The following is a 12,747-nucleotide window of genomic DNA, read 5'->3' as shown; positions in this document are numbered from 1 at the left end:
ACTTCCCACTCACCTCCGCCTTACCCAGAACCACCTAGCATTCAGAAAGCAACTTAAAACGTGGATATTTGACAAGTAATTCCTTACCCTTCTTCAAGCGCCTTGAGACCCTCCGGGTATGTAGCGCGCTATATAAATTTATTGACTTGACTTGACTTGACATTATGTATCGCCTCTGTGGGAGTTTTCAAACAAACTCTGGTGGTCAAACCACTTCAGAAAAGAGAATGTCATAAGTGTTGGTTGAATTATCTCAGAACATTACTTTAATAGTATGCCAGATGTCACCCTCAGTTTGGATGTTCAAATCAAGCAGACTGAGGGCTAACCCACTGGTTTGGTGTTTCAACTTGAATACATTCATTCATTGCTCTTCCAATCAGACAGTCTTAAAGAGTCTAGTGAACCATTGTGACCTCTGCAGCGCTGTCTAGTAGTGTCAGTGCCCACATCTTGTTCCAAAGTTATGTCCTCAATATGTGTGGCATATTTGGTAGAAATATCTGCCACTTTCTTCTTTTTTTCGAACTGGGATTATTTTGTAGAAGTTTCTCTTCCTTTTTTATGATGATGTCAGGTGAGGTTCGTGAGTCCTTTGTCAAGTTTCACGTACTCTTCGTGCCTGCAATTTGATCGTCCTCCTCTCTCTGAGCGTTTGTTGGGTAAGTTCTAAAAGGGACAAGAAGGACGTGTATCAGTATACTGATCCCCAGCAGGCTGTTAAAGTGAATCATTGTTACGCAGATTATAACATTTTTCAGTTGACTTCAATCGTGGAGATCCACCTTATGTTATATTTTTTCTTTATTTCTTTGTTTGTCCCAGCACTGTGGCATAGTTGCTAATTAATGTCATCCCCAAATCCAGGGCAGGGTCAGCCTCATTTTAATTTTCAATTTATTTTAGCACATCAGGTAAAACAACAATAGATTGTGTACCATATGTTATGGTATAGATGGCAGCAAGAGCTGTGCAGCAGGTGTCACATTCTTCTACTGGGGTAACTATCCCTAATGGTAGGCACATTATGAGCATTCTATGTTTATCTTGGGGTCCCGTTTAGGGAAATGCTGCTTCATGCTGGTTTGTTTTTTTGTGCAATCTGTAATGGAATTTCCTTCCATATGACTGGAACTTTACCCATAATTGTGTTCATAGTTACTGGACTAATTGCAGGCAAGGCTATTTGTGGCTGCACAGCTTGAACAGTCCTCACAGGCATTGCTGTTATTGCTTCGCATAACACACTGTGTTAAACGTGTATGTAGTCTGACTAGACCTGATTACAGAGCACAGAGCTCTACAACCAATAATGGTGCTAATGTTGGGTATGGTGTATAGCCAGCTAGAACTGACCAGGCTGCTCCCTCTTTGCTGAGGGGTCCCAGTTTTACATTGTTTAGAGGATCTGGTAGGATGCATTGGAACCAGTTTTGTTCTTCCTGAAATGTTAGTGGTATTGCTAAATCTCCACTATGTTAGGTTGGTATTGCTGCTTGAGTGTATGTATGAAATTGTTGTGTATAGACATCTGGTGCAGGAAAAGTGACCCATGAATAAAATACCTCTGTTTTGTATACTTCGTGGGCCTCTACTACGAAGGTAACATCTCCCCCTGTAAGACGGAACCCTTGTTGTTGTAACATTGTTGTTACTGCTTGTCTGTAATTAATAGGAATAATTGCTGCTTGTGCCATGTTTAATGAACAATATTCAAAGAAAGGAAAATGCTATGTTTGGGGGATCCTTTTAAAAGATTGAACCTTGAACAATCTTCAGACAGAAATAAGGGCATTAATCCCTGACACCATGGATGACTCTGTATATGGTGAAAAGGGGTCTTGGGCACATGCAAGAACTACTTAGGAGACCTAAGGTATATCAATATATTTTTTAAAACCTGTTATCTAGGGCTTTCCTAATCCATAAAATTGACACACAAAAATATGTTGAGATACCTTACCTCACATTTGCACTTTGAAACATAATGATCCAGCTTCTGTTTATCAGGATTTATAGACTAATTGCAGATTGTTTAATAAGGTAGGTGTTTTTAATTGATATCTTTGAATGTATTTGTAAATTGTTAGTGCTAATATTGTTGCTGCATTTATCAGAAGTTTACAAGTGGCCTCAAAATTTTTGTATGGCATGTAATCATAGACATGTTCTATTTTGTAGGTGTTCATTGTGTAAAGGAAATGGGTTAGTGCCTTTTATATACTGATTTGTTTCTAAGGATGTGATCACAATGATTTTTGTTACTGAAACAATAAAGAATACAGAATCAGAACACCTGCTTAGGAGACCTATTCAATTAGTACCTTACCTGGAATGTTGATGGCACCAGGTCATGTGGGAAGGAGGAGGGAACACTTCCAAAACTGAAGTGGTTGTAGGGAAATGTTTCTTCCCATGAGGAATCATTATTATCCCTTTGAGATACTTATGCATAAGTGTAACTGTGATTTCCTAATGAATTACATAAGTACTCCAGGGTATCTGCAACTTTGTTAGGTTACCAGGAGGAGTTCTGGGATTTTCTTGTAAATTCCACAGTAGTCAGAAATGTAACCGAAATACAGACATACGACCATGCACGTAGATTTTGCACTAGGTTTTGTGAATGGGAAAATGAGAAATGTGTACAAAGTGCATTAAAGTATTTCAATTGTTTAGTCAAAAAAGTCCACAAAGAACTATAGAGTATATTTTAAATCATAGAATCATTTGAAAGATCTGCAGGGGGATAATGTTTTGAAAACATAGGCAAAATAACTGTATATAAGATGCTTACATTAACATTCCCATTAATTTCACTCTGAAGTGTTCTACGCAGAAAATGATATTTACATCTTAAATAATAAACCACTGAACATTATTGAATCATGCATAAAAGAGTGATTAACCTTATCAAATTTTAGAAAGGAATATCAGTTTCGTAGAGACATAAATGAGCTCAAGTGGTAATGCTTCAGACTGTGTTGTGCTGGCTTTGCGACTTTTAATTAACACGTTGATTAGTTTATGCTAAACACAGTATTTGTCACATCTGTAAATGCACAAATTAATTTCATTATTATTTGTAGAATTATAGCACTCATTAAATGGTTCGCAAAAGAATTCCACTTGGCAAGTTTCAAGTGTTCCTGCTAGGTACAGACACACAATTACTTTTCTAGATTGTTTTGTGGTGAAATTTAAATATGTATAAAAACAATATAAATAATGCAATAAATCAATCTTCAGTGATAAACAAGAGAAAATGACGAAATGTCATTTGAACGCTTTTTTTCTATAAGTTTTTTTAAACCGGCAACTTTTTTATTTTGTCAATGTCTATATCCAATGGATGGTATTTACATGTATCTAGCTCAGATCCATTGGTTGTCTTTTGTGGTCTTTTTATTGACTTCCATATTGCTGTGTGCCTGCCAGTGAGTACCAGATCAATGTTTAAATGTGAGTTTGATCTCTTATATTTTCTTTTAGTGCAACTCTATGACACACCCTTTAAAATTGAAACTTGGGTCATCTAGCATCATATCCCAGGCTCCAAGATGTTTAGACATATCCACTGCAAGACTGCATAAAGGTAGTAAACCTAGGCAGTCTCTTCCAAAATTGAGAACCACATGTTTTGTGGGTCTCTCTAAGAGATTAGAGTTGACATGATTATTTGGGAGTCGATATCAGCTTCAGAAGGACAGTGGTGCTCCTTGAAATTTGGATTACTAAAACAGTAAAGTGAACAGCACCAAGCCTGCTTGCCATTTTAGACCCAACCCTTCTGTTGGCATCCTGCAGGGGATATCCTTCAAAACCGGTTCTCTCGCAAGTCTCACCAACATGCAAAACTTGCCGACATACTGAACACCATTAAAGCCTTCTCATATGAAGATGATACCTTATCTTTGTCTTAAACAGATCTGCCTCCAGAAAGGTCCTCCCACCGCTACTCCAAATTTTCAACGCCTCTCTCATTGAAGGTAGCTTACCAGAAACTCTCACAACTGGCCAGATCTTCCCACTCCTAAAGAAACCTACAGTATCGGCCAATCACTCACCTACTTTTCATCGCCATAAGCAAGATTGTTGAAAATGCAGTCTATACTCACCCCTAATATCTCATCACTACCAATCATCTTCTGAATGATTATCAATCTGACTTCAATTCACATTGAAGCATAAAGACAATTGTGTCACGGATAAAACTGGTTATGCTAATTATAACATCACTCACCTTTCTCACTGGTGTGACTGACAGGTATAATGTACAACTCAATCTGGCAAGTTTATTGGGAAGACCTCTGGGAACGATGCGGAATCTGACCTGCCTACATGATGTCACAAAGTCCCCACTGTTTTCAGCCTGTTGAGGCAAATGGAGACCTCATGTAGCAAACTTTAGAAGGGCTGTCAACATGGGAAAGTTGATCCTTTCCTTTATTCATCAGAGTTTCTGATAAAATAAGGACCATAGTTTAGTATCAATCAAACTACTGACATGAGCATGTCAGAATCGCATTCAAATTCTACCTTCACAATGATTAAAAGTGGGTATCTTTTACGATTCCAAAGCTGCATATCTGGTGTCTTGTTAATAATGATAAAAGAGATCCTTTGCTCAATTTTGGTCAAGTTATGTTTACTTGAAATCATACATTCACAATCCTTTGACACATTGCAATGTAAATTCCCTGGTCATTTAGTGCTTTTAGAAAATGTAGGTGCATTTTCTTAGTAGTATTTCAACATTAAATCTCAGAGTTTTCCCTTAATACAGAGTTCCTTTTCTAGATGAGCTAGTTCCTTTTCAACTCAAGAAGTTTTCTTCAAAAGAATCAAACTCTTTTTTAAAACATTGTGTGTTGCAAAAGGCAATCTTTGTTTTATAGCTGACATGCTATCACTAAGCTTTTGTCTCTTTTGTCCTTTGTTTGCATGATTTTTCCCGGGAACTGGACTAGAGGACATCTTGGATGCAAGGACCTTAAAGATGGTTGTTCTATAGTTTGCACAGGTAAGTGGTGATTTTTACAAGGATTTCCACCTGGATTCATCCTGGACACTAATTTCACTCACAAGTAACACATTGCCAAGAACAACATAAACAGCCTTGCACCGGTTCTCTAATCTAACTCTCGCTCTGGTGGTAATGCCTTGTCCATGGCCTGCCAGAAACCAATGTGGCCTCTCTTAAATGTATACTTAATGAACAGCAGATCTCATCCTGGACACAAAGAAAGTTGATCACAGCACCCCCTCTTGGCAGAACTCCACTAGCTCACCCTACTGTCCCTCACTGTTTTCAAAACCAGCTAGAGTATTTACAGGGCACAACATGCACCCCTGTCTGTCTGACCAGTTCTTAACCCCTTCGGTGCTCATGATGGAATTGTTCTGTCATGAGCCCCAGTGTGTGTGTGCTCATGACAGAACCACTACATCATATGCACACTAGAACGAAATCCCTCTGCTGTAATCAGCAGAGTAGTTTCCTTTACATTTTTTGCCTCAGGTGGTGGGGAAGAGCTCACTACAGCACTGGATTCCAGCTAGCCTGGCTGATGAAGGGTGATGCACTGAAACGGTCCTAGGATGCTTGTTTCCGGTCCATGGAGGATATGGCTTGGCAGTTCAGGCTGAACTGTTCCCTCAGGGAACAGGGTCAAGACTGATTTGCATATGGCTGGGTCCAAACTGCAGTGGTGTGGTGAGCAAAAAAAGGATGGATTTAACCCAGATCCTTGTGAAAGGGGGGAATGTTTGCATTGTCCAGCATTCTGTCCATTAATTGTTTCTTTTGCATATGTTACCCTAAGTGGGAAGGGTATGCCCAGACGTGGGTCCCATGCTCACTACACCACTGGATTCAAGCTAGCCTGGCTGATGAAGGGTGATGCACTGAAACCGGTCCTAGAATGCTTGTTTCCGATCCAGGGAGGATCTGGCTTGGCAGTTCGGGCTGGTCTGTTTCATCAAGGGACAGGGTCAAGACTGATTTGCATAAGGCTGGGTCCAAACTGGGGTGGTGTGGAGAGCAAAAGAAGGATGGATTTCATTTAACCCAGATCCTTATGACTAGGGATGAATGTTTACATTGTCCAGCATTCCGTCCATCAATTGTTTCTTTTGCATAACCCTAATCTACTGAGGTATTTCTTTTGTTTTCAATGTAATGACGATCATGCGCTTGGTTGGCTGACGTCTTTACATTGAAAATGTTTCGGTGCTATTTCATCCCCCGAGCACCTAAACACATGGGAGTGGTATCATTGGAAAGGGGTGAATCTCATATTTCCAGTGGTTTTTTTGCCGCACCAGGAGGCAGATCGGGGCAATAGCCCCATATTTGCCCCCACCAGGGGGGCAGAGAGCCCACTAGGTTAGGGTGACCAACCGTCTGTAAATTTCACGGACCGTCCATCATTTTAGTATGATGTCCACAAGGCGTCCGTAATTTGGAGATCTCAGGCAGACATCATACTAAAATCGAAATGGGAAACCCGAGTAAGGAATTCAGTTTCCCATACGAGAGTCCCCGTGAGTTTAAAAGTTTTCACTCTGGGCCTCTCGCAGTTATCTTTTAAACTGAAGAGGCTGCCTGCAGAGGCCCCTCCCGGACCTCCCTTGTGCAGACTGTGGAGTGACCCATTGTCATTCTGAGAGTGCAGCTGATTAGCACTTATAGAATGACAATGGGCCCAATTGTAGTGACAGCATGTGGTGTGCCTTCTCCTACATGGGACTGTCTATGGCAAAGCATTCTGATTTTGTCTTGGCGCCATGCTGCAGAATATAAAAATAAAATAACTAACAGCGTTTTCACTGTACATTTAAAAGACTGATTTCAACATACAAATAAAAAAATACTATTTATTAATCTGTATTGTTACTAGCACAAATCTTGATTGCAGAAAGGGCCCGATGACGCTTTGCGAAGTTGCGCGCATACTGAAAAATGTGAAGTGCACGATTGGCTCAACCTTATATAAACTTATTTTGACTTCTATTTGTTTTGGTTGTCTATTTACTTACTTATATTTTTGTGTGAAACCTCCTCCGATATGTCTGTAAAACGTATGTTTTGTCCCAAATTTTTGTCCTGAATTTTGACCTTCTGTCCTGAATTTTTGTCCTGAATTTTAACGCTTTGTCCTGAATTTTTACACTGACCATCCTGAATTTGCACCATGCCAGTTGGTAACCCTACACTAGGTGGCAGTGATTATGCAGTTTTTTTATATGTGGGGGTGGGGGATGGCCGGAATGGGTATACCAATGTCCCTACTCCCCCAAGAATTTGCCAAATTCTTTTTGCCCCTCTTGGGGGCATATCAGGGCAATAGGCCGTATATGACCCCTCCGGGTGGTAGTAAACCCACGAGGCACTGACATTTTTTTGCAATGTGCCTCGCTGTCCATTTTGAGCTCTAGTGCAGCTGACACCTAGGGAAACCTAGCAACTTCATACATTTTTGAAAAGTAGACACCCAGGGAAATCCAGGATGGGGGTGACTTGTGTGCCTCTCGCCAGGTTCTGTTACCCAGAATCAATTGCAAACCTCAAACTTTGTAAACAACAACACATTTTCCTCACATTCCTGTGATGGAAAGTTTTGGAATCTGTGGGTAGCCACAACCTTCCACTCACCCAGCGTTCTGCCAAGTCAAAAATGGTACCTCACTCTCACTTGTGTGGGTAGGTCTAGTGCCAGCAACAGGAAAAGTCCCACAACTCAACATGGACACATCACATTTTTCTACTGAAAACTGACCTTTTTTTCACAATGTGCCTAGATGTCGATTTAGGACACAAGCTCAGCTGGCACTTAGGGAAACCTAGTAAACCTGTACCTTTTTGCAAATTCGAAACCCAGGGAAAGCCATGATGGGGAGACTTTTGTTACTAGGTTCTGTTACCCAGAATCCCTTGTAAATTTCAAACTTTGTGAAAAGAACCACAATTTCCTCGCATTTCTGTGATGGTAGAATCTGCGAGGAGCCACAAGCTTCCACCCAGCCTGCATTCCTCCAAGTCTCCCAATAAAATGGTACTTCCCTTGTGTGTTTACATTAGGCCTTTTCTGAAAACTAGACTCCACGGGGAGTTCAGGGAGGTATGGTTTGCATGGATCCCCCAATGTTTACCTACCCAGAATTTCCTGCAGACCTCAAATTTAAAAAAATCTAATTTTGCTCACATTTCTTTCCGGGATCACGTGCTGGCACAAATGTCCTACCACAAAGCGTTCTCCTCAGTCTCCCAGGTAAAATAATATTACACTTGAGTGGGTGGGCCAAGGGCCTGCAACTGGGAAGGGGAAACAACTTTGAGATTGAGGAAATAGCACAGTGAAATCTGAGCACTATGTTTTATTAAAAATCCTTTTTTGGGCAATTGTGCATTGGAGAGCCACCCAAGTGAGGTATCATTTTTATCTGGACCAAGGGGACTGCTGGGCGGTAGGAAATTTGTGCCAGCGCGGTGATCCCTTTACAGAAATATAAGGAAAATATTAGTTTAGATAAATTTAAGGTTTGAAGCAGATTCTGGGTAGGAAAACATTGAGGGATCCATGCAAACCATGCATCTCTAGATTCCACAGGGTGTCTAGTTTTCAGAAATTTATGGGTTTGGAAAGTTTACTTACATTGCTGCCGAGCCCTGGGCCAAAAACCCATGTGCTCCCACTTGCAAAACCAGGTTGTTTTGTGATAATTATGATGTCTCCACAATATGTTTGAGGCACTTGCCTGTTGCAGGTACTTGGCCGACTCACTCAAGTGAGGTATCATGTTTATCAGGAGACCTGGGGAAATGCTTGGTGGTAAGAAATTTGTGTCAGCCAGGTGATCCCACAACTTTCCTACCCAGACATGTGAGACAAATGTGATTTTTTCAGCTAAAATGTAGGTTTACAGGAGATTCTGGGTAGGAAAACTTTGGGGGATCCACACAACTCCCCGGTTGTCTAGCTTTCAGAAATGTCTGGGGTTGGTAGTTTTCCCATGGGACCAAAAACACTGGTGACTCCCTCGCAAAACAAGGACTTTTTGTAATCGATAATTTTGAAGTTTCCACAGTGTGTTTAGGGCCATTTCTTGTCACAGGCACAAGGACTACCCAGATAAGTGAGGTACCATTTTTATTGGGAAACGTGGGCAAATGCTTCCTGGGTGGACGTTTGTGGCTACCTGCAGACTCCAGACTTGGGTTGTTGCTTCCCACAGATTCTAGAACTCTCCACCACAGAAATGTGAGGAAAAGGTGTTTGGGATTTGCAAGCAATTCTGGGTAACAGAACCTGGTGGGAGCCACACAAGTCACTCCATCCTGGATTTCCCTGGATGTCTAGTTTACAAAAATAGGTTTGCTAGGTTTCCTTAGTAGCCGGAAGAGCTAGGGTCCAAATTTCACAGCTAGTCAGATTGCAAAAAAGGGTCAGTTTTCACTGTAAAAATGTGATGTGTCCACATTGCGTTTTGGGGCGTTTCCTGTCACGGGCACTAGCCCTACCCACACAAGTGAGGTACCAATTTTTATCTGGACACTGGGGGGGAATCCTGGGTGTGCGGAAGTTTGTGGATCCACACAGATCCCAGAACTTTCCACCACAGAATTATGAGGAAAATGCTTTATTTTTTTTCCAAAGTTTGAGGTTTGCAAGAGATTCTGGGTAACAGAACCTAGTAACAGCCACACACATCAACCCCATCCTAGATTCCCCTGGGTGTCTAGTTTAAAAAAAGTAGAAGTTTGCTAGATTGCACTAGGTGCCGGCTGAGCTAGGCACATTGCAAAAAAAGGGTCAGTTTCACTGGAAAAATATCTGTCCACATTGCGTGTTGGGCTGTTTCCTGTCACAGGCACCAGACCTCCCCACAAAAGTGAGGTACCATTTTTATTGCGAGCGTTTAATTTCTGTCTTCTAAATGTAAGTCAATGTTTAAAAAAGAAGTCATTTTAAAAAATGTCCTCTAATTCACATACTTGTATGGGTACCTGCAATTTCAGAGATGTGCAAATAACCACTGCTTCTAAACTTTATTATTTGTTCCCATTTTGGATATGTATAGGTTACCTTGGTACCTATTTTTCTTAATATTTTACCAAATGAATTGCTATATACCCAGTACATAATAAAAAAAAAACATGTCAAGACGCGGCTCAGTTATTGGCATTGGATAACTCTGGTTCTTGTTGAACCTACTATTCCCATATAACTCCACAATCAGAACAATACAGCAGACATACCGTTATATTGCTTTATATAATCTGCCATTCTAAGAAGTTACATGTGAAAAGTTGGCACCAATGGCTGTTTTTTTCAACTCAATTTCAATATTTTTTATTTCAATTGTTAGTTTCTATAAAAAAAAACTTGAAGGATCTACAAAAAAGAGCACTTACTGAATTCAGAATTTTATCTACTTTTCAGAAATGTATATTTTTCAGGATCCATTATTGCTTTCACACCCATTACTACCACTAACTGGAAAGAGGTTGAAAGGACAAAAAATAGGCTATGTCCCAGAAAAATAACAAAACTGTGCCAAACATTTTGTTTTTCTGAAAAAGGTCTGCCTGTTCCTGAAAGCTGAGAAGAGGGTGATTTTAGCAGCAGAATCCATTTGTTGATACCTTTTACATAGAAAAAAACACTTTCATCTGCAGCACTTTTTTCCCATCTATCTCCAAAAAATAAAAATATGAATCAATCAATCAGGGATTTGTAAATGCACCACTCACCCATGAGGGTCTCAAGGTGCTGGGGGTGGGGGGGGTGCACTGCTCCAAGCCAGGTCTTGAGGGACTTCCTTAAGGTGTTCAGGGAAGGTGGGTGCATCTGATGTCTGCCGGTAGTTTGTTCCAGGTCTTGGCTGCGATGTGGGAGAACGATCTTCCACCTGATCTGGCTCTGTGGATACTAGGGGTTTCAGCCCGTGCAAGGTTTGCTGATCGCAAGTTTCTTTTGGGTACGTAGAAGTTTATTCTGTCGTTGAGGTATTTTGGTCCGTTGTTGGGTAGGCACTTGCAGGTGTGAGTGAAGATTTTGAAGGTGACTCTGTTCTCCACAGGGAGCCAGTGGAGTCATCGCAGGTGTTGGCTGATGTGTTTGTGGTGGGGGTTCCGAGGATAAATCTGGCCGTGGTGTTCTGTATTGTTTGCAGTTTCTGAATTAGGGACTTGTTGATGCCAGAGTGGGGAGAAGCAAGATGGGTTGATAGTTCTTGAAGTCAGTGGGGTCCGCTGTGGGTTTCTTCAGGAGGGGCCTTGCTTTGGTGCGCTTCAGTTATCTGGAAAGGTGTCTGTTTTGAAGGTGGTGTTGATGGTGTGCTGTAGTTGGGGTGCGATGGTGCCTGTGGCTCTGTGGTGGATGTGTGGGGGCAGGGGTCGGTGGGTGCCAACGAGTAGATGCCTTTCATTGTCGTGGCGGTGTCCAGTTGGAGATGGTGGGCTGGCTGGTGTCTTGGAGAGGCAAAGAGCTGGCTGAGGTGTCTTGTGGGTGGTCAGTGAAATTGTCGTAGAGTGTTCAGCTCTTGAGTTGCAAGAAGGTTCTGAGCCTGTTGCAGAGGTCCTTGGATGGGATGATTTCCCTGCTGCGTGGGTTGGTGAATTCCTGGATGACATTGAAGATTTCCTTGGAGTTGGTGGAGTTGGTGAAGATTTTGTTGTGGATGAAGTTTCTTTTGGTTGTCCTGATTTGGCTGTGTAGTCCGTCATGGCATTCTTGTAAGTTGAGTAGCTGTCAGTTGTCTTGGTATTCCTCCAGTTCTTTTCCAGGCATCTGCAGGTGTGTCTGGCTTCTTGGAGGTTGGTGGTGAACCAGGCGGCTTTCCTGGTGCGTTGTTTGCCGGGGTTTCATAGCGGGTGAGCTCATCTGCGCAGTTGGAGATCCACCTGTGGAGTTCTCTGGCTGCTGTGTTTGCGTAGGAAGCCCAGATATGGTTGTCTCAGGAGAGGGTGGAGTTCAGTTGTTCTTTGGTGATCTTGCTCCTCGAGTTCCTTTGTAGTGGGCGCGGGCTGGTTTAGGTGCTTTGTGGGTGAAGTGGACGCAGTGGTGGTCGGTCCAGGGAGGTTACGTTGTGTGGGTAAAGTGGACGCTGTTTCCTGCAGTGAAGATGCGGTTGAGGATGTGCCGTGCCCTGTGTGTTGATGTGTTGATGAGTTGGTTGAGTCCGATATTTGCTTTGTTGTCGCGGAGCATGGTGGAGTTGGGGTTGCTGGGGTTGTCGAGGTGGAAGTTGAGGTCTCTGATGAGTATGTAGTTCGTTGATGCGATGGCGTGGGGTGCGATGAAGTTGGTGATGGTGGTGGCGAAGGGTGCTCGGGGTCAGGGTCTGTATATAAGTGGCCCAGGGAGTGTGGTCTTGGGGCGGGTCTTGATCTGGAAGTGCAGGTGTTCGGCAGAGGGGAGGGTCTTGCTGGAGGTGGTAAGGCAGAGGGTGTTTTTGTGGATTATGGCAAGGCCTCCTCCCAGGTGGTTGGGGCGGTCTTTCCTCTGGATCTTGTAGCCGTCCGGGATGGTAGTGTTGATGTCGGGGCAGAGGTGGCGTTGGTCCAGGTCTCCGTGAAGAAGGCAACATTGGGTGAAAGAGAGTCGAGTAGGTTCCAGATTTCCAAGGCATGCTTGTGTACGGAAGCACACTGAGGAGGATGCAGCTAGGGTGTCATCGTTGTTGGTGCAGGTGGTGTTGGTTGAAGTGGTGGTGAAGGTCCGGCGGCAGCCGAGGCATGAG

At 42.5% G+C, this 12,747-nt stretch overlaps 1 long non-coding RNA gene across 1 annotated transcript in view; it reads right to left on the bottom strand.

The window, feature by feature from the left end:
* Positions 1-241: 241 nt before the first annotated feature.
* LOC147727112 (uncharacterized) overlaps positions 242-12,747 on the bottom strand; it is a 262,087-nt gene continuing 249,581 nt past the window's right edge. The window contains exon 4 of the long non-coding RNA XR_015309457.1: positions 242-669. This is a non-coding gene — a long non-coding RNA (uncharacterized LOC147727112). The remainder of the gene's footprint in view (positions 670-12,747) is intronic.

This window comes from Lissotriton vulgaris, chromosome 3_1 (assembly GCF_964263255.1).
Source record: "Lissotriton vulgaris chromosome 3_1, aLisVul1.2, whole genome shotgun sequence".
Taxonomy (NCBI): domain Eukaryota; kingdom Metazoa; phylum Chordata; class Amphibia; order Caudata; family Salamandridae; genus Lissotriton; species Lissotriton vulgaris.
Note: the sequence above shows the minus strand (reverse complement) of the source record. Positions and strands in the feature narration are given on the sequence as shown.